Source organism: Phallusia mammillata, chromosome 7, assembly GCF_965637545.1.
Source record: "Phallusia mammillata chromosome 7, kaPhaMamm4.hap1.1, whole genome shotgun sequence".
In the NCBI taxonomy this organism is placed as follows: domain Eukaryota; kingdom Metazoa; phylum Chordata; class Ascidiacea; order Phlebobranchia; family Ascidiidae; genus Phallusia; species Phallusia mammillata.
In genome coordinates, this window is record NC_137258.1 from 21,235,707 (window position 1) to 21,260,479 (window position 24,773).

Consider the following 24,773-nt stretch of genomic DNA (forward strand, 5'->3'; position numbering starts at 1 on the left):
ACCATAACTCTACCCTTTTTACACAAAATTTGTTTCAAATTACTTAGATTTTTAAGATTGTTTTCTGAACTTACAAAACAAAAACATGATTCAAAAGAGATAGTTGGATCCTTGCATTTTGTATCTTTTTTTTGAAACCAGTATTGAACTTGTTGAATGTCTGTTATCAAACTTTTTGTGTTAATATGCTATCCGATTGGAATTTCAATTTAGCCTAAAACTTAAGAAGTAACAATAACGGTATTGGTTAATTTAAATTAAATAAAATTGCTTTTTCACCAAGTACAAACATCCAAGATCACTGACTGTTCATTTAATAGACCACAAATTTGTTCAAATATGGTTCAATTCAGTGAGTCCAAAACTAATAAAAAGGCATGACTATAACAACAAAAATACGACTCATTTGTAAATTTTTTAACACGATGAAAACAACTATTACTACATTTTGTTGTTTAAAAGGTAGAACTAATTTTAGAAGATTAGACTAGATAGTTTGAATAGGTCTGTTAGCTGTTCCTTAATGTCTTGACAATTAAACTTCCACCAATACCAAGAAAAAACTTTGGATTAAAGGACATTTCAAATGAAAAAGGAAAGAAGGGTTTTACACCAACCATACATAAAAGGTTTGTTTGCATCAAATTTGTCTGGCTGACCAAGAATATTGAAATCTATGCCTTTTTATCATTTAGCTCAGTGGTTCTCAATCTTATACAGATCGCCTCCACCTGACAACGTTTTTCCATCGGTGCGTACTACCTAAACCAGTGGTTCCCAGTCTTATTGTAGTCCCGGACCCTTTTTATAAATTTAAAGTCTGTGGACCCCCATCGTAATTTACCAAGTCTTTTCATGTTTCTTGCATTATAACTTGTTATGCTGTTGAAACATTTTAATTCACCTTCACAGTCCTCTATTTAGGTCTGTATTGTAGCGGTCAACATGAGAAATCGATAAATTTTCTGGTATATGTACATAAATTAATACAACACTTGTCCTATAATATTGTCTATGTTTGTCATGATGTCACAATAGGGGGAAAAAATCACAAAAAGTAGTTGTTCTTAGCCCAATTAAGGTGTGATAAACAGTTTGCACTGTTATGCAGGATTGTAAAAACATTTGAGAAATTTAAAAATATTTTTCTGTTGGTTCATGATACTAAACATATTTGCCTCTATGGACCCCTTGGGTGTCCGCGAACCCCAGGTTGGATACCACTGACCTACACCCTGTTTGAATGGATAGAGCAAGAAATTTGCCTATTTTTTGACCTGGCCAGCATATTTATCAATTTCAGAAGAATGTCTAAAACACGAGTTTCGCCCAAACCAGGACTGATCAGTTGGTTCAGTTGGGGTGCAATTTTAAATCAGACTTAAATTAGGTATCACAGAAAACTACTTGCGTACCACCTGAAAAGGCGTACCACTGGTGGTGCACATACCACAGTTTGAGAACCACTGATTTAGCTCATTAAAATTGGATAGAATTTGGACAATGATTATGCTATGGTAGCATGCTATGGTATGTTAATGACTGTGACCACTGACCGTTACCGACAATTTAATCTGTTCTTTCAATTTGTATGTGTATGTATATATCTTTTAAGGCCACAGTGTTGGTGAAAGCGTAAAATGTTAAAAACCACTTTTGTAAATAATTCTACAATGTTCTTAGACATGCATTACAGTGTGCTTTAATTCTAAACAGGATTTTTAGATTGTGTCAAATACTGTTATTGCAACTTTTAGAGAATGCATAATGTTCTCTGGAAGCAACATGGCAAGTGGAAGTCCCAAGTGTCAAAACTGTGTGTAGAATGGAGGACTGAAGATCTGTCATACCTGTCCACCATGTTACTATAAACAGAACTGGCACAAAATGTGAGTCCTCTCCACCAAGGTACTACCATTCTATAGTTACCACTTGCAGCACATAGCAATCTATTTGAGAATGCTTGATTAAATTATGAAAAAAGTGTTAAAACCACAAGGCGTAGTATGTCAAACCAGTACAGGCAGGCATAACATACAAGTCCAATTTATATATTCTGTATGTGAATTCCACACATCTCTCTTTTTAGATAGGTAAAAGTCCAAATTCTTATGAAAATCCCTACAAGGTAATAGCCCAGGTTGTCTGGCGTCTAGGGACCTTTTATAAATAAGGTACATATACTGTATACGCAGGGTTGCCATACCCTCCTTATTTCTAAGATTTGTCCTTATTTTGAAGGGTAATGTCTTCGATACATCTATTTTCCTTATTTCTAAGAAATGTCCTTGTTTTTAACTTACGTCCCTTTTTTGTCTTATTTTCGACAATTGCAAGTCAAATCCCTGCCACAAGTAAAAGTAAACCTAGACGTGAGCTGTTGTGAGATGCACCAAGTATTCTTTACAAACAAGGAGTTGCAGAAACAGATTGTTTATGGCAAAAAATATGGCATGCGATATGTCATGGCTTATATAAATGCAAAGATTTTTTCAACAACGTTTGTTTTGTTTCGTATGAAAATTTAATTTTTCGTTTGTCCTTATTTTCGAATCCGGTCGATGGCAACCCTGTTTATAAGGTTTGCGTGACTCTAGGCATTAGTTGAAGTGACTTTGTGCAGTTAGGTCAGATGGGGATGGCCGTTTAGAGATAATATATATGCCTACGTAATCCTGACAACATCTCACGATGCATTGGGCGTAGATTGGCGCGATTGTCGAGGAGTAAGTTCCCGCCGACGCACAATCATTAAGTCACGGCAGAAACGGGTAAATAGTGTGCCATTGTGACCCGTCGTTATTGGTAGGAGTCATTACGTTAGGTCAGTTATCACCCAACTAGTCTCAATGAGTTATATATATATTAAAAACAACATAGTGGAATAATTTTTCCTGTTGCGCAGGACGCAGAAAAATGGTCCAAAGGCAATTTTAAATCACAGACAAGACTAAAAGTATCAATGCCTTTGTTATTGTGCGCGAACAAATGCATTTCCTTTGGTAATTGATGTGGTATAGGTGTGTGTTGCCAGTAAAGGAGATTGAATAAAATATTCCATACAACTTGGCACTGTCTGACCCTAAAAAAGCTGTTGCTCGCCCCGCAACAGCACTTCGCTGATCACAGTAATGGAACAACGTTGCGTCAGGGCTTGTAAGCTATGTGGCCATCGCATGTCAATTTTAATGTCATCCTGCTGGCTGTGAAAAAAGGTTGGTTATCTCTTCGCGCAACGTTGGTTTGTTTTTCTACAGCTAGACAAGTACCACAAAGGGTTGAATAAAGATAGAGAACACTATAAGTAAAGTCAGGGCCTTCACTCCCTGCCGATTGGCGGATATGTTTGGGCCCTGCAAGAAAAAACATGGAGGGAAAAGTACTAAAGATCGTAAAGACGAAAACATAATACACATCAAGAAAAAATAAGGTTTGCGCGGGCTTTTGCTACCCGACCAGGCGGGTATGTGTGAGCCCACGTCTCGAGGTCAAAAAAGAACACTAATTTGCGGAACAACAATAAATACAATGACGAAACGATAATACACGATTATTTACAAGTAGGCCGCTCATTGGTTAAAGTTTGGCCAATTAGAAGAAACTGTTTCAAAGTGTGTGCGACAAAGCGAAAGCCAGAAAAATAGAAAGGCAGACGCGGGCTTTTGCTCCCCGACTAAGGGGATATGCGTGAGCCCGCGTCTTGATACCTGGTCGCAAAAAACAAAATGGTGAAGAAACAGAAACGGCGCAAAACAAAACTACAGTAAAGCGTACGCAAAAGTGTTTTGGCATAATTTTTGATTTGATTCTGGCACACTTTGATTTAACTTTAACTTGCAGAGGTGGTTGCCTTTTGGGTGACAGTAATATGGATTGTTTTGTTGTTTGTGGTATTGATGGCTTGCCTGGATTTGATATGTCGTTTTGTCATTTGATGGACATTGCACACAAATTGTTGAAACATTATTTCACTAGTCATGTTTGGCAACAAATTTTACTTTAAACACTTTTTTTTCGACCAAATTGTTAGGCAGATAAAGAGAACAAGGCGTATTTTTCGGAAAAGGGTACTCATAATACTGAGAAGGATTTATTCGAGTTAGGTTGCTGATTTAAATTTTTGAATTTAACAAAAAAATTACGTTATGTGGGTTGGCACATCTTAATTTTTGTATCCGCTCCATTGTTTCTACGTTAAACTCTCCAGTCCTGCCAAGACCTAAAAACTCCTGATATTCTATAATAGCCTTCTACAGTTCTGCAACACCTTACGTTTAGTAGGGGTACGTTGTCTGTGTACTCAATGACGTCGATTTTTCGTTTTGTCACAATGGGTGCATGCGTGGTACATTAGATGAGGACGCTATAGCGCAGAACGAGGCGGCGATTTTAGAACGTAGAATTTGGCTACGGGCAGGGACCGATCAAGCTTTATTTTTTTACAAATGATAGTGTTTAATGCTTAAATCGAATGCAGGCAGGTTTGTTTAAGTTAGACACCGGTGGTTATTGTCCAGTAGCGACCCCATACCAAGATTAGCGAGATTTCGGCGTGTTCTAAAAATTTGCGATAAGGCTCTATGATAATCAAAATATTTCATTGTTCAAACGTTTTTCACCATTAAACTTATGAACAGATCCGTATATAGTTTTCCAAAATATTTCACTATGAAACTTTCATGCAAAGAGTGAATGTTTTTTAAACGCATATGCGTGTGTCTCTATATTAGGTCAGTTTTTAACCTTAACAATAACATGGAATCGGGGTGACTATACAGGTATTGCAATCCTCTCAAATAATAGTCGCTTCGTGTGTCTAATTTATGAAATATATTCATTTTTATGCTTGGGTACTTTTGTCAGTTAATCTGTCTGGCGCTACAGCAAATTGAAAAATTGTGCGACATGCACTCTATTCCCTGTGAAAAATGCTTCCAGAAGTGCGGAAGGAGGCAGGTTTATGGTAATTCAAACTCTTATTTAGGCGCGAATTTTTCCCCACAAGCAGCCTAGGATGCGAGTTGATTAACTGCTACGACGCGCGTAGTAGGAAGTCGTTCAATTTGAAGTCTTCGTTGGTGTTAACTGGTAATGAAAATATACAAACCGTTCCAGGCCGCCTGGTTTAAGTTACTTGCGGAAACTGCAATTGCTGCAAGAGCTTAATCGGACTTATGCTAGAAATCATTGGGAATTTTCGCGCCAATTGTCAAGCAGCAAGTTGTTTCGCGTAACGTGTAAATGGTTTCATCGCTTCAAACGTTTCCAATCTTTGATTTTAAAATACAGTTTATCCAGTTTTTTTTTGCTTTTTTGCGGAGCGTTCTTGTTTTTAGTATTACACATCTTTTAACGCATTAGGTTAGTTTGTTTATGTCACAAGTACGCTTCAGATCGTTAGTTAAGTCCACAAAGATACACACCACACAGGTGTAATGTTGTGCCACACCCCTTCCACATTGAGGTTTTTAATTACTGTCGTACTCCTACGCAGCAATGAAGAAACAGGAAACGCTTAATAACGATCGTGGTGCACGTGCAAAAGCAAACCCTGGGGAATACAATCTCGAGTGTTTCGTGTTCATAGCAGTGACCAGAATGAGGTTGTAACATGCACCACATGCACCACATGTAGCATGGTGTTTTTTGTGAATCTTATTTATGAACAGTTTTTAAGTGGCGGTCTTTTGTCGGAGTTTTAGCTCTACGCAAGTTACACGGATGTAATTGAATCTTCATCGTGTCATAAAGCAAAAGTTCACTTTAATCTGGCGACCAACAAGTAAATGCCCGTTTCGCTTGTCGTGAAAGCTAAAGTGCGGCATACCGCTTATTAAACGATCAGTAAAACATTCGGTGAAATCGATTGCTTTGCTTCATGACACACGACCCTCCGTTTTTCCCATGCCGCCCGTTAATATTCAGAAGTTCTTGCCCCTTTCCTTTTGACGATCCAGCCATAGTACCACATTGCACCATTAGTTGGCAGCGTGCTAAGGACAAAAGTAGCACTATGCTTTTCAGGTCCGCCTTTGCCGGTTTTTACAAGCCAAATTCAGCAGATTCGGACAACAGTATGTGTAGTGTTATGAAAACGCACCAAACTGTTGTAAGATAGCATAGGAGTTACAGACTTTTGTCAGGACTGATCTTACATTATAAGAGCGGTGTCTCGTTTCGTAGGTGGATATCAATATATAATTACAGATCAGTGGTAACTGTGTGTAGCATGCAGCTTGAACTTACACGTATAGAGGTGCAATTCTTAGTGAATTTATAAAGCAAACGGAGAATGTTTTTGATCGAGTGTAAGTTTTAAAGTTGATTCGATAAAACTGTCGACCGCCTGGTTTGTTAAAACGTTTGCATCTTGGGTGATAGTTGGTGTTGGCATTTCACTTTGTAATTGTGTTTTGTATCAGTTGTTTACTTGTTGTATTAAAAAGATTGATTAGCAAGCACAATCAAGACAATGCGGTAACTTAGCGCAGATTTTTTTGCTTTGACATAATTTGACGCTACGACTGTGGTTTTACTGGCCCCTGTGTTTATAGTGTGTTGTATAGGCCTATATAAGTGTGAGTAAACGTTTGGGTGGATTTTGATACTATTGGTTTAAAGTTTAAAATTTTTATGCAGATTGCAGAGTAGCATTTTGGTATTTTTAATACAAATGAGGGCCCATTCGGATATGTATAGTGTTGGATAGTGGTGTAAAAATGTCTCGCTTTAGCTCTATTTTTCGTTCTTTTTTTGCCCTGGGAACATAACGGTTATGGTACAGTGGTTTGTATAGTGACGTAAACGTAGCTTTTTGTGTAATGTATTGCGAAAAACGGAAAATAATTGGACTGATACGCAAGCGCTATCCCAATCTTTATGGGTTGCCTTTTCCAGCAGTGATTAGCCATTCGAGGTTGATTGTGCAGCACACGTAGCATACTTTTTTATTTATTTTTTTATTATTCGAGACCAACAAGCAAAGACGGAAACCAATTCAATTGGAATGAAATTACTCTTACAAGTATTTCCTCTAAACCTGGGGTCACCAAACTACGACCCTGGGCCACCAAACTACCCAAACTACGATGTATTTTCATCTCGCGACCGTATAGTTTTGTTTGCCAAATTGTACATATAACTTTGCAACATTCAAAACTTAATTTACTTCCGGCGAAAGTTTTCCTGCCACGACATGTCGAATTAATTTTCCCTAGTCTCATAGGATTACAGCGTACAGGAATGATCCTAAACCAGTGTGTTACATCGAAGACAAGACTACAAGTTTTAAATGTTCGCGAACAATTGTCTTCTTTTATCACTTGTGACGTAATATAGGAACATTGCTCGGAAGATAAGACGACCTTTAAAAGCAGGGGCGTCCAACCCGTGGCCCGCGGGCCACATGTGGCCCGCGTAGTATTTTTTTGAAATGACAACTTAATCGCCTACGTAATTTATGGCAAACTTTCATTCCGATAAAATGACATTTTAATTGTTGTTTGCCTTATTTCTTTGTTAAGTAGTAATACACAACTGTTCAGGCTATTTTTGTTGCGTCACAATGCGCGTTGTTACGCATCACAATTTCTACATTGTTACGTCACAATCTGACTCGTACTTGAAGATTCAGTCAGTAGCCTAATGTTTCTTGGTTCATTGAAATACATCTGCATGGTATCAGAGACTCGCGCAAAACGCATTTAGCAGAAAAACATCTTCCGCACTCTGCAGTGATATAGATTATGCCAAACAGGAAATAAAAAGCAACCATATGGAAGCCATATGGAAAAATCGCTCTGCATTTCTCCATCATCCATCTCACCGAATATTGCCAAACTTGTTTAAGAAAAACAGTGCCAAACTTGCACATTGAAATGTCGACGTGTGGGAAAAACTTTGTTGACTTAACTGTATCTTGGTGTGTTTATTGTTCTTATAACGAGGATAAAAACGAGGATAATACACATTTCTAAGATTAGAATTTCGGTGTGAGGATTTTAATAAGAAATTATAAGACAGAGATTTCAAATTGGCAGTAACACTCAAGTGGCCCGCGCAATCATTCGTAAACCGCATGTGGCCCTTTGGCCAAAAAGGTTGGACACCCCTGTTTAAAAGCCTACAGTCGCATCACCACACTTCGAATAGTATTGTAGAAAGATCTCTTGGCCGCTAAGACTTAGCAATACGATAAAAATTATACCTCGCGGGGCGAGTTTGAAAAGACTACGTTAAGGCTTGTAAACTATGCGGCCCTCGCGAGTCATCGGGTCCGCTGTGAAAAAAGTTTGGTGATCCCTGCTCTAAACTGACGAATAGCAAAGCGCAAATAAAGAAAGCCAAACTTGGTTACTTTCAGTTAGCCGTTCATGTCGATTTGATTGGTACAGTACCACAACTAATTTCTTGGCTAATTTGTGGGTGAAGAATCCAGACAAGAAGAAAGTTGTGTTACATGCAATAAAAATGCAGTTTGATTATAAGGTATTACGTATATGGTATGCCGAATTGGCCCATTATTCTTAGTTTTCCGCCAACAACTACGTGCTCAAACTGCTCGGAATTGTTTTGAGTTTTTTATTTTCGTTCAATAAGCACCGCACGGCGTGCGCTTGAGCAATCAGCAAGTTTGCTTTAAAACGAGATTAAGTCTTTGATTTTCCAACCAATAAAGTTTTTGTTGTAAGCGGGATTAAGCAAGCTTTTGCACGACTAATTTCTTTTAAACTTTAAAACCTTTTAAAAATATCTCACGTTTAGTTCATATTAATAAAATTTTACTCGAGTTTTCGAGTTGAGTTGCTGATTTTATTTTTTTGATTGTCAAAAAAATGACCTTATCTGGGTTGGCACATCTTAGTTTTGCATCATTTCCATTGTTTCTTCGTTAAAATCTCCAGTTCCGTCAAGTCCTAAAAACTCCTCAAATTCCATCTTAGCTTTAGTCCAGCTCTGCAACAACACTCGTCTGTGCTTGTCTACTCAGTGACGTCGACCAGACTATAACAAATTGGAGACCTAATGCGTTTGTCACAACGGATGGGTTACATTATATGTGTTCAATAGTTGAGACGCTAGCGCAGAGCGAGGAGGCGATTTTGCGCTTTAACATGTTTTACACATAAAAGTGTTTAGATGTTTAAATCAAGTTCATACAGGTTTGTTGGAGTTAGGCACCTACGCGATTCTGGCAACCAGCAAAATACGGCGCCAGCAACCACGCAAAGGGTTCACTTTCGACCCCAATATCTCGCGAACCAAACAAAGCTGAACAAAAAAATTTTAACACAATACTTTTGTAAGCATTCAGAAACCATCAATGGCATTCGTTCAAAAAAATATTAAAACCACAAATATTAATACGCTTATGAATATGACTGCTTAATGCTCTTTAACGCGTATCACGGAATAAAAGCCACTGACATATTCTGTTTCTGCAGAGCATGCCGTTTTCAAAAAGCCGTAACTGGTTATTGTATTATCGGGGGCTCTGCTCCGAATATTAACTTCAGCTGCACTGAGTAGTACAGTAGTCTAAAGTTTTCTATTAAATATAAAGAGCAGCATTAGTGTAGGAAAAAAATGTACGTTTAGTTGTTGCAAAAACACCCTTTTGTGGTCATATGTCTTGTTTACTGGTGTTTGATTACCCCCTTAAACGTGCGTATTGACTCCAAACAAGCTGTTTCAAAAACGATTCTATGAAATTAGTTACAAATTTTTGCATATATTTTGCTAGTGCAACAATGCCAGATGAGGGGACGAGACGGCAGTATTTTGACGGTTGTGTCTGGCGTAAACGACGATTTTCCGTAATCCGGGCTTTTCAGGCCGGGTTTTCCGTAATCCTGGGCTTTTCGGGCCGGGTTCGTCGCGCCGCGTGTACGCACTGTTTGGAAAAGGGGTTTGCTGTGTGAGATAGGTTGAGGACACGAAAAAAAAAAAAAAAAAAAAAAGGTTGAGGACACGTGCCAGGCAAGACGCTGCGATTTGGCGCAAGTGGAATTTATCTGCTGTCAGCGGCAGATCAAGCTTTAACAGTTGTTTTTACAAATTAAAGTGTTTTCATGCCTAAATCCAATTCAGGCAGGTTTGTTTGGCACACTACATTAGCTGAGTTGGACGTTATGCTTACAACTAGTGATGTACCGAAGTTTCTGTTGGCCGAAACTGATAAATATTTTATCCTCGAAAAAATAGGTAACTCAAGAATCGTTGACGTTTGTAATTTATTTTAGCTTTTCCAGCTCCGCTATGTAAGGGTGGCAGTTAAACAACAAAGTTACTGAATCGTGTTGTTTTGAAAGTCTATTACACCTTTTTACTATCACATACCCAATAAAGGCATGCCTGGATGGATACATCGTTATTTCATTTAATTGACTTTGCACACAACTTTAAATATCTTGAAATTCATGGTCGCTTTTAGCAACCTAAATTTTACTTTAAACACTTTTTTTCTCAACTAAAAAAGCGAAAAGGGCGTATCTTTAGAAAAAATGGACTCATAATTTTTCCATGCTCCGCAATGCCAAAGGATACACATGATCAATTAGTGCAACAGGCGCTGTATGACGTACCGTTGTTAGTGACGTTGATTAGACTTCCACTATACCAAGCATAAAAAACTTAGGGCGTGCCTTTTTCTGTTTCAAAACGGATGCAAGCGGCAATTAATTTGTGAAGCTGCCGCAGAATGAGGCGGCGATTTTGCGAAAGAAGGTGGTGTCTGCGGTCAGGATTGATCAAGCTTTAACAGCTGTTACAAATTAAAGCGTTTGTGGCAGGTTTGTTTAAATTATACACCGGTATTTATTTTCCAACAACGTGCCCAGACCGAGATTAGCGAGATTTTGAGCGTGTTGTACACATTTGCGGTTACTTTTACAAGGTGTTATGATAATTGAAGTATTTCACTATAAAACTTTCAACCAAATTAGTAAATGTTTTTTTAACGCATAGAATTGTGTCCTTTTTCATTATTTCAACATCAATAATAATATTTAATATGCGTCGACTAAACAGGTATTGCAAACCCCTTACATAATGAACTTGCCTTTGGTTTGTTATTTGTCATGCACCCCTGGTGAAGCGAAAAAAGGAAAACTTGTAGTAACGAACTCTTTTCGTTTTACGCGAAAAAATTGCTCGCAGAAGGTGCGAGTTTATTGACGACATCGATGCGCGTGGGAAGAAATATGTTTATTTTGAATCTTAGTTGATGTCGTTGAAAGTAAACGAGACCCTTTCAGGTTGCCTAGGTTGCAGTACTTATGGAAACTAAACTACAATTGCTTCAAGAGCTTGTTCAGGCTTACGTGACCTATGTTAAGAATTAACAAAGAGTGACAATATCAGGCAGGTGGTCAGTTCCATAGTTTATTTACCGTAGCCTTTCTCAATGTGTAGGCGCATTTACTCTAGTTTTCTTAGCCTAATCGGTCATTAGGCCGAATTAAGACAAGGTGGTTTCAAATTTGCCGCAAGTGACAAAACAAACAAAGAAATGTTTGATAGTACTAGGGTGCCAATCCCCAAAAAAAGGTAAACTAACGACACGCGCCCAACGTCTTCGGTGTGTGTCATTAGGCTAGAGATCATGGGTCACAAAACTCGGTGTTATACATAAGGCCGAAAAGACGTTTACGAGTTGCGCAGTTAGAAAGATTATGTTTTAAATTGCGCAGAATGAGAGCAAAGTCAAAAGCCCAAATTCGCGCGTCTGTGTATTGTTTTCAATTGTTAAGTTGAGGGCTTCACGTCTGCACTACCGGCATTGCAGTCATCATGTGATGACCGTAATGCGTGGCGTGCCTTTTTCGTCTTTTGGTTGCGGCGTATGCTTGGAACACACGAGTTTTGCGCCAGTTAAAATTGACGACGGTCAGGTGCGGATCAAGGTTTGGGCCCCATAGTCTGGAGTTTATGTGCAGAAATGACTTTAGGCGAATTTGTTTGAAATGGGCACCGTCAGTTATTGCCCATCAACCAAAGATGCTTTAAAATTGTGTGAAGATATTTTTGATTTCGCTTTGTCATTTGTCGCAATAACTGTGTTTTTACTGGTCTCTTTCATAAGAACAACTGCATTTAGTCTGTTGTACTGTGGGCAAAGACAAAAAATGGTTAAACATAGAATACAACATGGAAAGGTTAAACACGCACCAGCTTGACCTATAGCTTTTGATTTAGTGAACAAGAAAGGTGGAAGTAACTGTTAAGTTTTGGCACGTTTTTTATGAGGTGCGTGTCTTGACCTTTATTACATATATTTAACGATTTAGGATAGTTCGTTTGTGCCGCAAGTACGAATCAAAATTCATTTGTTTAGAGCTGCATTTCGTCGTTAGTTAAGTCCATAAAATTACACGCAGGTATAGTGTTTGCCCACGCCCCCTATTAGTAGTCAAACACAAACTGCAATACTACAGCGAGGCAAAGACGTCCGGTGGGAATAGAAGTTCTTTCGGTTGTTTTTGTTCCCGTCGGTATGTGTCGCATGTCTTCTGACTTAACGCGCATAATAAAACGTACGTTATATAATAAAAAGTACGTATTCTACGATTTCAGTTGTTGGATCAGTTGGGTACATTGTCGTACTTAAGGGGATATGTGTTTGTCGATTCTACGTAAGGAATAGTAGCCGATGATTCGTTGTATGTGCCTATTGATCGCAACTGTAGACTGACGGCCTGTTAAGCGCACCTTACAAGTATTTTGCAACTGTTAGTTGCGCGTTGTAGCACATTAAAATTTGCAAGGACGTCGATTTTGTGTATTTATGGCATGCCATTAAGTTGGTATATTTAAAAGCAGGAAAAAACGGTACCGCTGAGTCCTAACCCTGGTATGTATAGTTGCCCAAAAAGCAAAGTTTAACAACAGCTATAAGTGGGCAGCTCAGACGTTAACTGTTTCCCGCATTAATTCGTCTATGAATACATTGTTTACCTGGTGCTACATCGCAGCTTGACTTTTTGTTTGATTAAGGAATTTATGAACCATGGTGCATAGTTATATCGTCTGCGGTCGATTGAGAACCACGGTTTTGTCTTTCGACCTGATTGGTACAGTAACGAAACTTCGCGCCAAGGAGTGGTCGTGTGCAGCAGGCACACTGTATGACATAGCATTGTCAGGCGAAAAAACAGGAAGCGGCATACAACAACTGTCGGGGCGCACACGTGTGTAAGCAAGCCCGCGGAAATACAAAGTGGATGGTTTTGTGTTCGTAGACTTTTTTGCTGGCAGTGATAAATTTTACACGAACTAAGTTGCTGACTTACGTTTTAGGGATTTTATCCGATCAGGTGTTGCTCTTCAGTTCTTGCATTATTTTGAAGTTACACTCTCAGCTCCATTAAGACGAAAAACGTCTAATATTCCATTCTTTGCCTTCTTGCGTCCCCAGTCGATGTCCAACCAGTGAGTGTTCACGGGTGTGCCTTTTTTCCAAGTCGCGACGTACGTGTGTAAATGAGTTTCTTGCGTCCTTACAAACTAACGACGGTCGGGTCGAGGCAGGGCTTTAGCTGTAGCCCAGTCTGAAGGGATAGAAGCTTTGCCAGTTGTTTTTACAAATAAAATTGTTGACATGCAGATATCTAATTGAGTTCAGGCAGATTTGTTTGAATTAGGCACCGAAAGTTATTGCCCATCAACTATCAGTGATTGGAATTTGTGTGAAGATATTTCTGGTTTTGATTTGTCATTTGTCGTAATAACTTGGTTTTTACTGGTCTCTTTCAATATAACAACTGTGTTTATTGTGTTGTATTGTGGGTACAATCGCAACGCAATTGTTAGGTAAGTTGCTGATGGTCGTTTACAAGAAGATTGCCAGTGTATGTAGCATGTACTCAACGGACATTTTTAACGTTGAATTAACACCAAGGAAAGCGTCCCTTTTAATCTTCTGGGTGAAATTCATTGATTACGATGGTTCACAATATCACCACGTAAAATTCCCAAATCTCTGGCAGTGATGAGCGACTCAGTATGAGGTTTCAATATGCAGCATGATTATTGTAATTTTTTTTAAAATAATTATTCGGTGGCAGTCTATAGTTATCGGTCTATAGTTAATTCATCAGAAAGCAAGTTGCACCTTTCACCCTGCTTATTAACCCAATTTAACGAAATCTGTATTTTTGAAGTGAGCAGGAAGCAATTGTTTTGTTACTGGTTGGTTTCACAACGAGCCAGTTATTAAGCGGCATGATAAAATTCCAGTGATATGTGAATCAAAAGAGCAGTGTTAAACACAACAAATGCATTAAAATTTGTACGATTGTTACTGAATGGAATGGACATTAGCTCCGTACGGAATGTACGCAAACCGACATGCCAAAACAGTGCCAAAAATTTGTTGACTTTCCGGGCCAGCCAAATCAGCTGTTTCAAACCAAATCCGTGTAGTGGTATGAAACTATCAGACCAAACCGCAGTGAGTGTGCTAGCGAATTGTTGACTTTGTGCGTTAATGACCGAGTGTATTTTTTAAATGTTTGCTTGAGATAAAAAAAGTTGCAGTTTGATTTTGAGGCATTATGTATATGGTCTGCCGAATTGGCCCATTATTCTTAGTTTTTTGTCATCGTGAGAATAACTGTTGAATGTTTTTATGTGGTTTGACATATTCTTTTCCTGATATTTCCTCTTAATTACCCAATTTACCCTTGTACTTAAATTTTGCATTTTTTGGTTTAGTTTTCTAGCAGAGGTCCTCCAACAGCCAACAGCCCAAACTGCTAGGAATTGTTTTTCATCCTCGTTCAATAAGCACCCCTGCATGCGTTTGAGCAATCAGCAAGTTTGTTTTTTGAAACGAAAATAATTTTCGAACCAACAAAGTTTTTGTTGTCAACGGGATTAAGCCAGCTTAATTTGCTTCAAAGTGTACCGTTAAATATAGAGGAAACACCTCACATCTGAGAATTACACCAGTAAAGCCAGTAAAGTTGATAAAAGACCCAATTGTAAATGTTCTTTGTCAGTTGTCAACGACAGTTTCAATTGGGATAAAAATACCTAATCAATGATTATTCTAAAAGTTTAAACTGACGAATAGTGTAGCTCTGATTAAGCGGGCCAAAAACACACGTGTGCAGTTATAAAAAAAATGTAGGCGTTTTAATACTTCCTGTATGCAATTACTAGATTTTTCTACTAGGACTAGATTCATTGCCGAGTGTTGGTGGTTAAGCCTTGTATCACGTCTACACAAAAACATTGGAAATATAGAGCAAATGCAAATCAAAAGTCAAACCCCAATTTCGCGCGACTGTATATTGTTTTCACTTGTTGTTAAGTTGAAGGCTTGTTTCTAGCCGCAATTCCGCATTCAAATGTGCGTCACGTCCGCATAGACCAGGGGTCACCAAACTTTTTTGACTGCGGGCCGGATAAGTCTAAAAATAATTCGCGCGGGCCACATAGTTTACATGTATCCGCCTTTCAAAACTTAGCCCGCGAGGCGATTTTTCTAGGTGCGCCAAGATTTGGTCTTGCTACAATCCCATTTAAAATCTGGTGGTGCGACTGTTAAACTGTATAGGTCGTCTCTTACAAGCAATGCTTGTATGTTACGTCACAAGTAAAGGCATTTGTTTGCGCACAATTGACACTAGTAGTCTTGTCTGTGACGTAACAAACTGACTTTGGATCAATCCTGGGCGTTGTAATCCTATTAAACTAGGTACTATTATTACATTTTTCGTAAGAAGTAGATTAATTTTTGAATGATACAAAGTTATCAATACGATTTGGCAAACCAAAAAATGTGGTCGAGGGCCGGATGAAATGACCTCGCGGGCCGTAGTTTGGTGACCCCTGGCATAGACCGCGTGGGCGTGCCTTGTTCGTCTTTAGGTTGTGACGTACCGTTGGAACACACGAGTTTCGCGCCAGTTAAAATCAACGGTGGTCGGGTGAGGATCAAGGTTTAGGTCCCGTTTTTATGAAGGAAACTGTTCATATGCAGAAATATAATTAAGTTCAGGCAAATGTGTTTGAATTAGACACCGACAGTCATTGCCCATCAACCAAAGGTGGTTTAAAATTGTGTGAAGATATTTCTAGTTTCGTTTTGGCATTTAGCCTAAAATCTCCTGATAAAAGAAAACATAGCAAAACAATTGCGCTGAACAGGCACGAAAAATGGTTAAACTTAAATATAAAATGGAGAGGTTTAACATGCAGTAGCTGCAAATGTAGCTTTTTGGTTTAGTGAACAAGAAAGGTAGGAGTACCTGCGAAAATTTGGCATGTTTTAAAAAAACAGTGACTCGTACACTTTTTTTGCTGGCAGTGATAAGCCACTTAGTATGGGGTTGTAACATGCAGCACTTGGGTTGTAACATGCGGCATGTTTTTTGTATAATTATTCAGTGGCGTTCTGTAGTCATCCGAGTTTGCAAGTTGTGTCGCCGTTATTGACTTTCTAATCGTGTACTTAGCGGAGTTTTTATTGTCAAATGAAAATGCGACAAGCAAATGCCGGTTTTGCTTATTGTGATAGCTAAAGTGTGGCTTCTTGGAACAGGCTTAGCGAAACGGAAGTCACGCCAAAAAAAATTTACGGCTGATGTCTACTTCACCGCGGTAACACACCAGGCATTAACAGCTTATCTGAACAAAGCACGTGTTTCAATATCGATGTATCAGACCAGATCCCGTTAGTGGTCTGGGAGATGAATGTACAGACCGCTGTGGGACAGAAACTTTGTGCGTAATTTTTAGGATGTTTTTGGCATCAAACTTTGGTTCGATGACACTTGGATTAAACTGTAATATGCATATATATACAGGCGCAATTACTTAAGTTTTGTTGGTGATCAGTCACTTAAGTCAGCTGCACAGAGAAAAGCAGCCTAAAGTCAGCGAATTACTTTAGCAACAAATTTACGTTTATTTGTTGCAAAAACACTTTTGGTGGTTATATGGATACTGGTGTTTGATTACTTCTTTACATGCAACAGCTAAACGTGCGTATTGACCCAAAATAAGCTAATTCAAACACGATTCTATGAAATTAATTGCAAATCTTTACATGTATTGATAGTGCAACAATGCCGGATGAGCGGAAACGCCTTTATTCACCATGCCGACGTTTGCGTCTCATAAAACGTCACATCGTTCGCGTAAACAGAAAGGGAACCGTTCAAGTCGCTCTTTGTACGAACGCCCCGAACGGCGAGCAGGGTTTAGTTTGGACGCTAGGTCGAAAAGAGACGGCGGTTGGCGAAACTATAAATTGTCTACGATCAGGGGCAGATCAAGCTAATTCTGATTATGCAGGTGCAATTACGCTAGTTTGTTTGTTAATCTAGTTGTTAATCTAGCGGCGTAAAAAGGATATAGCTTACCTGATAATAAACAGCAAACTGCATGAAGAAAGATTTAGTAGTTATGGGCATAGTGATATACCACTTGTAATGTTGTATATTGTTGTGCAGACGCGTTTGCGAGGCACGTTCATATGGCAATTACAAAGTATGTTTTTTTTTCGCATGACACTTAAGCTGCTTTGATTAAATAACACACTTTAATTCAACTTAAAGGGTGGTTGCCTTTTCGGGTGGCAATAATTCTGATCGGTTTGTTGTATGTGGTATTGGGTCTTGCCTGGATGGAAATGTCGTTAATGTCTTTAAATTGACTTTGTACACAACTTGTTATAACATCTTTAAATTTACTGGTCGTCTTTAGCAACCTAAATTTTACTTTATAGTGGGAAGGTTTTACTAAGTCAAGTTGCTAACTTAAGTTTTATGGATTTTTTAAAAACTGACCTTATGTGGGTTGGCATGTTTTAGTTTTTCACCATTTCCATTGTTGCTTGGTTAAACTCTCCAGCTCCTTCAAGACGTAAGAACTCCTGAAATTCCATCAAAGCTTTTTTCCAGTTCTGCAACGCTGGATGCACCAGGCGCGCTGTATGACGTAGCGTTTTGTGTACACTGGCATCCGACGATCGCACATATTAAACATTTGGAGACCAGGTGCAGACGTTTTTCGTTGAATCAGAACTGATACCGTGGCATTTGTTTTGAGGACGCGTGCCAGGCAAGACGCTGCGATTTTGCGCAAGTGGAATTTATCTGCTGTCAGCGGCAGATCAATCTTTAACAGTTGTTTTTACAAATTAAAGTGTTTTCATGCCTAAATCGAATTCAGGCAGGTTTGTTTAAATTAGAAACCGGCAGTTATTATTCAACAACAGCAACGTGCCCGGACCAAGAGTAGCGTGGTTTTGTGCGTGTTGTACACATTTGCGGTTACTTTTATAAGGTGCTATGATAATTAAAGTATTTTCACTATAAAACTTTTCACTAAAAAGGTGCGAGTTCATTGACGACATCACGGATCACAAAACTCGGTGTTATACATAAGGCCGAAAAGACGTTTACGAATTGTGCAGTTAGAAAGATTATGTTTTAAAATGCGCAGAATGAGAGCAAAGTCAAAAGCCCAAATTCGCGCGTCTGTTTATTGTTTTCACTTGTTGTTAAGTTGAGGGCTTCACGTCTGCACTACCGGCATTGCAGTCATCACGTGATGACCGTAATGCGTGGCGTGCCTTTTTCGTCTTTTGGTTGCGGCGTATGCTTGGAACACACGAGTTTTGCGCCAGTTAAAATTGACGACGGTCAGGTGCGGATCAAAGTTTGGGCCCCATAGTCTGGAGTTCATGTGCAGAAATGACTTTAGGCAAATTTGTTTGAAATGGGCACCGTCAGTTATTGCCCATCAACCAAAGGTGCTTTAAAATTGTGTGAAATTATTTCTGGTTTTGCTTTGTCAATTGTCGTAATAACTGTGTCTTTGCTGGTCTCTTTTATAAGAACAACTGTGTTTGGTGTGTTGTACTGGTTTAGGTTAGTTCGTTTGTGCCGCAAATACGAATCGAGCTGCGTTTTCGTAGATAGTGAAGTCCACAAAATCACACGCAGGTATAGTGTTTACCCGCGCAAGCACTAACCACTACTAATCGGTGGGAATAGAATTTGTTTCGGTTAATTTTGTTCCTGTCGGTATGTGTCGCGTGTTTTATGAATTAACGCGTGGAATAGAAAGTAAAATCAAAAGTTTAACAACAGCTATAAGTGGGCAGCTCAAGACGTTAATTGTTTCCCGCCTTGGTTCGGCTATGAATACATTGTTTACGTGGTGCTACACTGCAGCTTGACTTTTTGTAAACCTTAAGTTGTTTGCTTTCAAGTCGGTACGTTTAAAAGTGAAGTTTGTCAACGCAATTCATTGTTGTAAGGGATTTATGAACCGTGCATAGTTATATCGTCTGCGGTCAGGTGCATCGATTGTCTACCACCTCGCGGTCACTCTAACGAAACTTTGCGTTTACGAAAAGCCATTGCCTAGAACTGGTCGTGTGCAGCAGGCACACTGTATTACATAGCGTTGTCAGGCGAACAGGAAGCGCCCTACAAACTTTGGGGCCGCGGAAAATACAATGTGGAGGGTTTTGTGTTCGAATACTTTTGCTGGCAGTGATAAAAAAATTTCACTCTGTTTTTTTTTCTTCTTATTTTTCGGTGAAGTTTGACCATGAACTTTCGCCTTGAAATCTTTGGTGGATTTGGATAAAAATTTTCAGATGGTAGATACAGTTATAACTGTGATATAGATGTGCCATCTGTTTTGTTTAACTTGATAGCCCCAGTGTTTATCCTGTTAGCCCCCTAAAATGGGTGAAATTTTAAACAATGTCCGAATGGGATGAAATTTGAACAGTTTGTTCATTTTGCCATAATAAGCTGTCGATAGTTGTGTTTTACCCTATAGCCCCAATATTTACGAAACTAGCCCTCTAAAATGGGCCAAAGTTATATTTTAAGGACTTTTTTCCACCAAAACGTTTACATAGCGAAACCGTACGGAAACAAAAAGGGTATCATTAAGGAGTCTTTTGCTGGCAGCGATAAGCCCATGCAGCACTTGTTGCATGTTTTTGTGAATGTTCTTTTGAATAATGTCATCGCAATTTTAGCAGTAAGCAAGTTGTGGTGTTGTAGTTGACTTGATCATGTATTTTTAGCAGAAAATCATGTATTTTAGCAGAGTTTTCATTGTTCCGGCGACAAGTGAACGCCGGTTTCGCTTATGGTTAAATCTAATGGGAAATGGGGAACCACTGGTTTAAACGAAGATAAAAACAAAACAACACCGAGAACAAATTTTATAACCTCCAGCCCACCAAAGAATAAAGGATCTGGTCTGATACAGCGATAACACGTGCTTAAGCTGTTCGAATGAGCTGATAATGCCTGGGTGTTACCGCCGTAAAGTAGGCAGCATCAGCCGTAAACTTTTTTGGCGTAACTTTCGTACAACGCTAAGCCCATTAGATTTGCATTCGTTTATAAAACTTAAATAGATAAATTATCCCTGGTTAACAAGAAAATATGGTAAACGTCGGCAGTATTTTGAAGAAACAAAATTGGCAGAGCGATGTTTTTGCTTTTGACACCAGTGGTTTAGGGTTTCAGAAGGGCGCCAAAGCTCCAGTTGTGGCATGTCAACATTATTTCCTCCGCGCTCAAATGGCTGACTTAAAAAGTGATCGATTTTCTCACACGAGGCTCGAACTTAAACCAAATATGTTCCTGAACGGATATATCGTTATTGATACCCTGTTCGCCTTCGTTTGTTGTGTTATGCAGTAAATGTAGGTAAATTTAACAGGAGATTAATGAAAGGGGTGATTTTACTAAGTTCTTGATCTAATTTGAAGCTTTGGAGTCAGTTGTTTGTGGTCCTATTGTAGCTAATAGTCGTCGGAATGTTGACACGTTTGCTAAGATATTTTGATTTGATTTTCAGATACGTCATTGAACCGATTTTATCGCAAAGTGCAATAAAAAGTTGTGACAATTTGGAATGGAACCAAACCGATACGACGCCTTAAGAAGGGAGTTTGTCCGTGGGTCAGGAAATACAGGAGATGGTGTTGCTCCACAGCAGACTGCAAATGATTTAAACAGAGGTACCTTCACTACCAGTCTCAACTATCGTCTATACTCTATACCCAAGCTAAAAACACGAATTTGGCTTAAAGCGTTTTGGGGTTATGTTTTGGCGGAGGTAGGGATCGGTAGGGGTATATAAGGTCATAAGCCTTTGTTGGGTCGCTTCAACTAGATTCCCAAAACACTGCTTTGAAATCACTGAATTAGCACGTGGTTTATAAAAAAAGTCCTGCAGCAATAATTGCCAGTGGCGGCAACACTAACAAATGTCCACAATATATTTAGTTTATTCCGTCTAAGGTAATACTGGCATGTTTTTGTTATAAAATATAGAGAATCTAAAATTAATTGTCATTTACCCAGTGGTGTTATTTTTGTTTTCAGGACAAGTACGCGAGGTTGATTGTGCAAAAGCCTTATATCAGCGCCGTGTATTTTCACCAGTAATTTCAAAGTATGTAGTTTTTGAGTTTTTATAGGTTTAGTTTTTATGTCAGAGCAATTTTGTTTTTTAAGTTGTATTAAAAAAAATTTCGTAGCTTGATTACAGTGGTCTTCAACCTTTTTAGCAAAATCGCCCTCTTTCTAGGGCACTGGTTTACAATCGCCCCCCATGATACTGCTATTTTGTATAAACGTTCTTGCCTCTTGAGCACATGTGGGCAAATAGGTTCACCCCGCAACACGAAAGCTTCAGTTAACAGTTAAAATTCAATTTAATTGGTACTATAACACACAGGGTTTACATCACGCAATTGTAACGCGTCTAACGAAAATTTGTTACATCATTGACAATATTACATTACGATTATGCGCAAACAATTGCCTTCTTTTGTTCTTGTAGTTGAAAACAGTAGGGCACTACTCGGTTGAGGAAAATCCTATGCATTTTACATCACCTTACACTTGATTTACTAAATTAACGTATACAAATACTTCGCGGTTTGTGAAGTGCTAGATAGGCCAATAGGAAGTGTAATTGCGAAACAAGTTTGAGAGCAAGCTTATTACCGTCGAAATTGAAAGGTATGGCCCGTCACCACCTAACTGTTGCAAATTAAATGCCCAATCTTGCTCCCGAGATCACTAAAAACACACAAAACAATCGCCAGTAAACACAATATATTCAAAAAGCAACATGTTTAAGCTCATGTGCCCAATGTGCCTGGTGTATGTACAAAAAAATCTTGTTTAGATTGAGAGCTTAAGGATTTTTAAAAGTACAAAAATACTTAATTGGGCGCATTTTTTACAGCCCACCACAATGGTTGCAGAACTATATCATGTATGCAGCTTTTCGGAATGCGACTTCTGGTCCGACTGTTGAAGCCGTTTCAAGATTATGAGCATTTCCGGATGATAACTTGAACAATATGGTGCTACATGTTGCATTACATCATGGGTACCCAATCTTTGCTAAAGCGTAATTTATAAGCTTCAATCTTTTGTGTACTCTGATTTGCTACGTTAGCAAAAAACTTTTGCTGCACAAAAGCGCTGCTACACAGTGTACATATTTCTGCAACGGTGAACATATTGCTATGTTTCAAAAAACTTTTGCTGCACAAAAGCGCTGCTACACAGTGTACATATTTCTGCAACAGTGAACATATTGCTATGTTTCTGTAATATTAAGTTCCATTTGCATTTTGTGCGTCATGTTGCATCTTTAAAACAGCAATTGGTTATTTTTAAGACAGTACTAAATTTCATTAGTTAATGTGCACTGTACTACACCTTCTCCTTCGCCCATTTGTCTCTCTGTAAAATGACCTTTTACACTCATAGCCCCTTAGAACTGTTTTATGCCACTGTTTCGACCTATTTCTTCAGCAAAATTTTTGTTCCACTTACATACCTGTGACCTACTGCCTACACTGTTCCCGTATCCATTTCCTAACCAATGCTGTCAAATCACAAAAAGACCAAAAACTCTTAGGTGCCTATTTTTACTTTGTCGTGTGTTTTTGTTTGTAATAACCCCTCTGAGCAACAAGCAATCACATTTGAACACTGCGGGTGCAATTTTAGCGAAAATCTATGCTGCTGGCCACAGCAAGTACATTTGATGCTGCTCACAGTACGTCTACCTATCGTCACGAAGCTTGTGAGTATGGAACCAGACACATGAAAAGTCACTGAAAACATTTCTTCTGTGGTTATAAAGTGCCTGTCGTTATTATCAACAGCTGCCTTGGATGTTACTTAATGCGTTGTTAGCGGCCGCCGCACCGCAAAACCGTCGGGGAGCTGTTTACTGTTCCATAAAACTAGCGCAATGTCTTTGTCGCTGTACTCCTTGCAAACTCCGCTTGGCTACTGGATTTTTTATGCCTATTACTCGTTAAAGACTTGAAAATCCCACGAACTGAGACTTCGTCCGTTGATTTCAAGTGTTTTTCTCTGCTTTGGTGAAATTGTGAAGAATGGAATGCAGAGAGCGTCATGAGCATTTCGCCGACCAAGGCAACTGAACACCCTCGCGAAATGACATCTCGCCGCTCCCTATCACCACCTTGTGGCCAAATGTGATATGCTGTTTCAACTTTTAACGCACGCACAAACAGTGTCCGAATTGAAGGGGGGAAATAGTAATGTTTCGTTTTTGATTTTGTAACTTACAAATAAACTTTTATGTGTTTTGGGTGTTTTGCTTACGATTTGAACTGGTCCGCTGCAATCTGTTAACGACGATTTATAGCGTTGTGATTTAAGTCTTATGCTTTATTAAGCCCTGTGTCGAAAAACTAGCAACGTCAGGGATATGCTTCAGGATGTAAAGTATTTTGGTTCGAAGGATAGATACGAATTATTGCATTCTATACTTGGATTTCCACTTAAATAGAGAGTTGAAAGTTATGAAATGTCAAACAGGACTGACGTGGTTAATAAGTATTTCTTAGTTGCCTCATAACCACAAATCAAGTAAACGGAATATTTAAGGTAGTGACTTGAATTGATTGACTACAAATCTGCTAAAGTTAACTACAAGGTTCAAACTTAAAGTTACATAGGCCTACCTTTTTAAATGAGCATTCTTCGTTCGCTTTAATAATTTTACAAAAAATGTTGTAAAATCCTACAAAAGGCAACGAGCCACAAACCGGTACACCATACATCTTGAGAAACATTCAACGATTTTTGCTTTGGTTCCAGAAAAACTATAATTACAGAAATTGATAGTTTCCCAACCTGTCGATGACAAAGTGTTTCGCTCTCCCAGTGAAAGAAAGCAATATGTTTGGATGGACTTACGGCGAACATGCCAACAATCTTTTTCATCAATTTGAGGAAGAAAAATCATAAAATACGCTGTTGCTGTTATTTTGAATCTCCCAAAACTCGCCGTACCTCTTTTTTAGCCCCAAAAATTACATGTAGATATACTGGAGACAAATCTATGTAAAGCAACTAATTTTGGGAAAAAAGGTGTTTGCTTTCTTTAATTTTTTTTTTAATTTCCACCTACAATAAAGAATTAACTCTAAATATGGAAACGGGTTCCAAAGGAGCTGAATCAATCGAGAATACTTAAAAAATAAAGAATTATTTTAATTTTGTTAACACACGTGATATTTTACACGCTTGATGTCACATGAGCACTGTTGCGTAACAAAACACAGCTGTTGCACATTGCAGCAAAAAAGCAAAACATTTCAAACAAAGGCATTAGTGCAGAGATGGCAGCTTGTTTGCGCGAAATTAGGCAGCAAATGAATCAACGCAGGGACTGTTTCTTATTGTTTCGAAGGACAACAAAGTTTTCGTTTCCTGACATATGTT

At 38.7% G+C, this 24,773-nt stretch overlaps 1 long non-coding RNA gene across 4 annotated transcripts; it reads left to right on the forward strand.

The window, feature by feature from the left end:
* The first annotated feature begins 467 nt into the window (after nucleotides 1-467).
* On the forward strand, nucleotides 468-23,636 carry LOC145239219 (uncharacterized). Of its 4 annotated transcripts, XR_013862252.1 has the most exons (6): nucleotides 468-629; nucleotides 696-751; nucleotides 1,758-1,908; nucleotides 20,845-21,007; nucleotides 21,375-21,444; nucleotides 22,246-23,636. It is a non-coding gene; the product is annotated as an uncharacterized LOC145239219 (long non-coding RNA). The 4 variants fall into 4 exon arrangements; XR_013862251.1 differs by lacking the exon at nucleotides 696-751; XR_013862253.1 differs by lacking the exon at nucleotides 696-751 and having other exon boundaries at nucleotides 1,758-1,889.
* The last annotated feature ends 1,137 nt before the right edge of the window (nucleotides 23,637-24,773 follow it).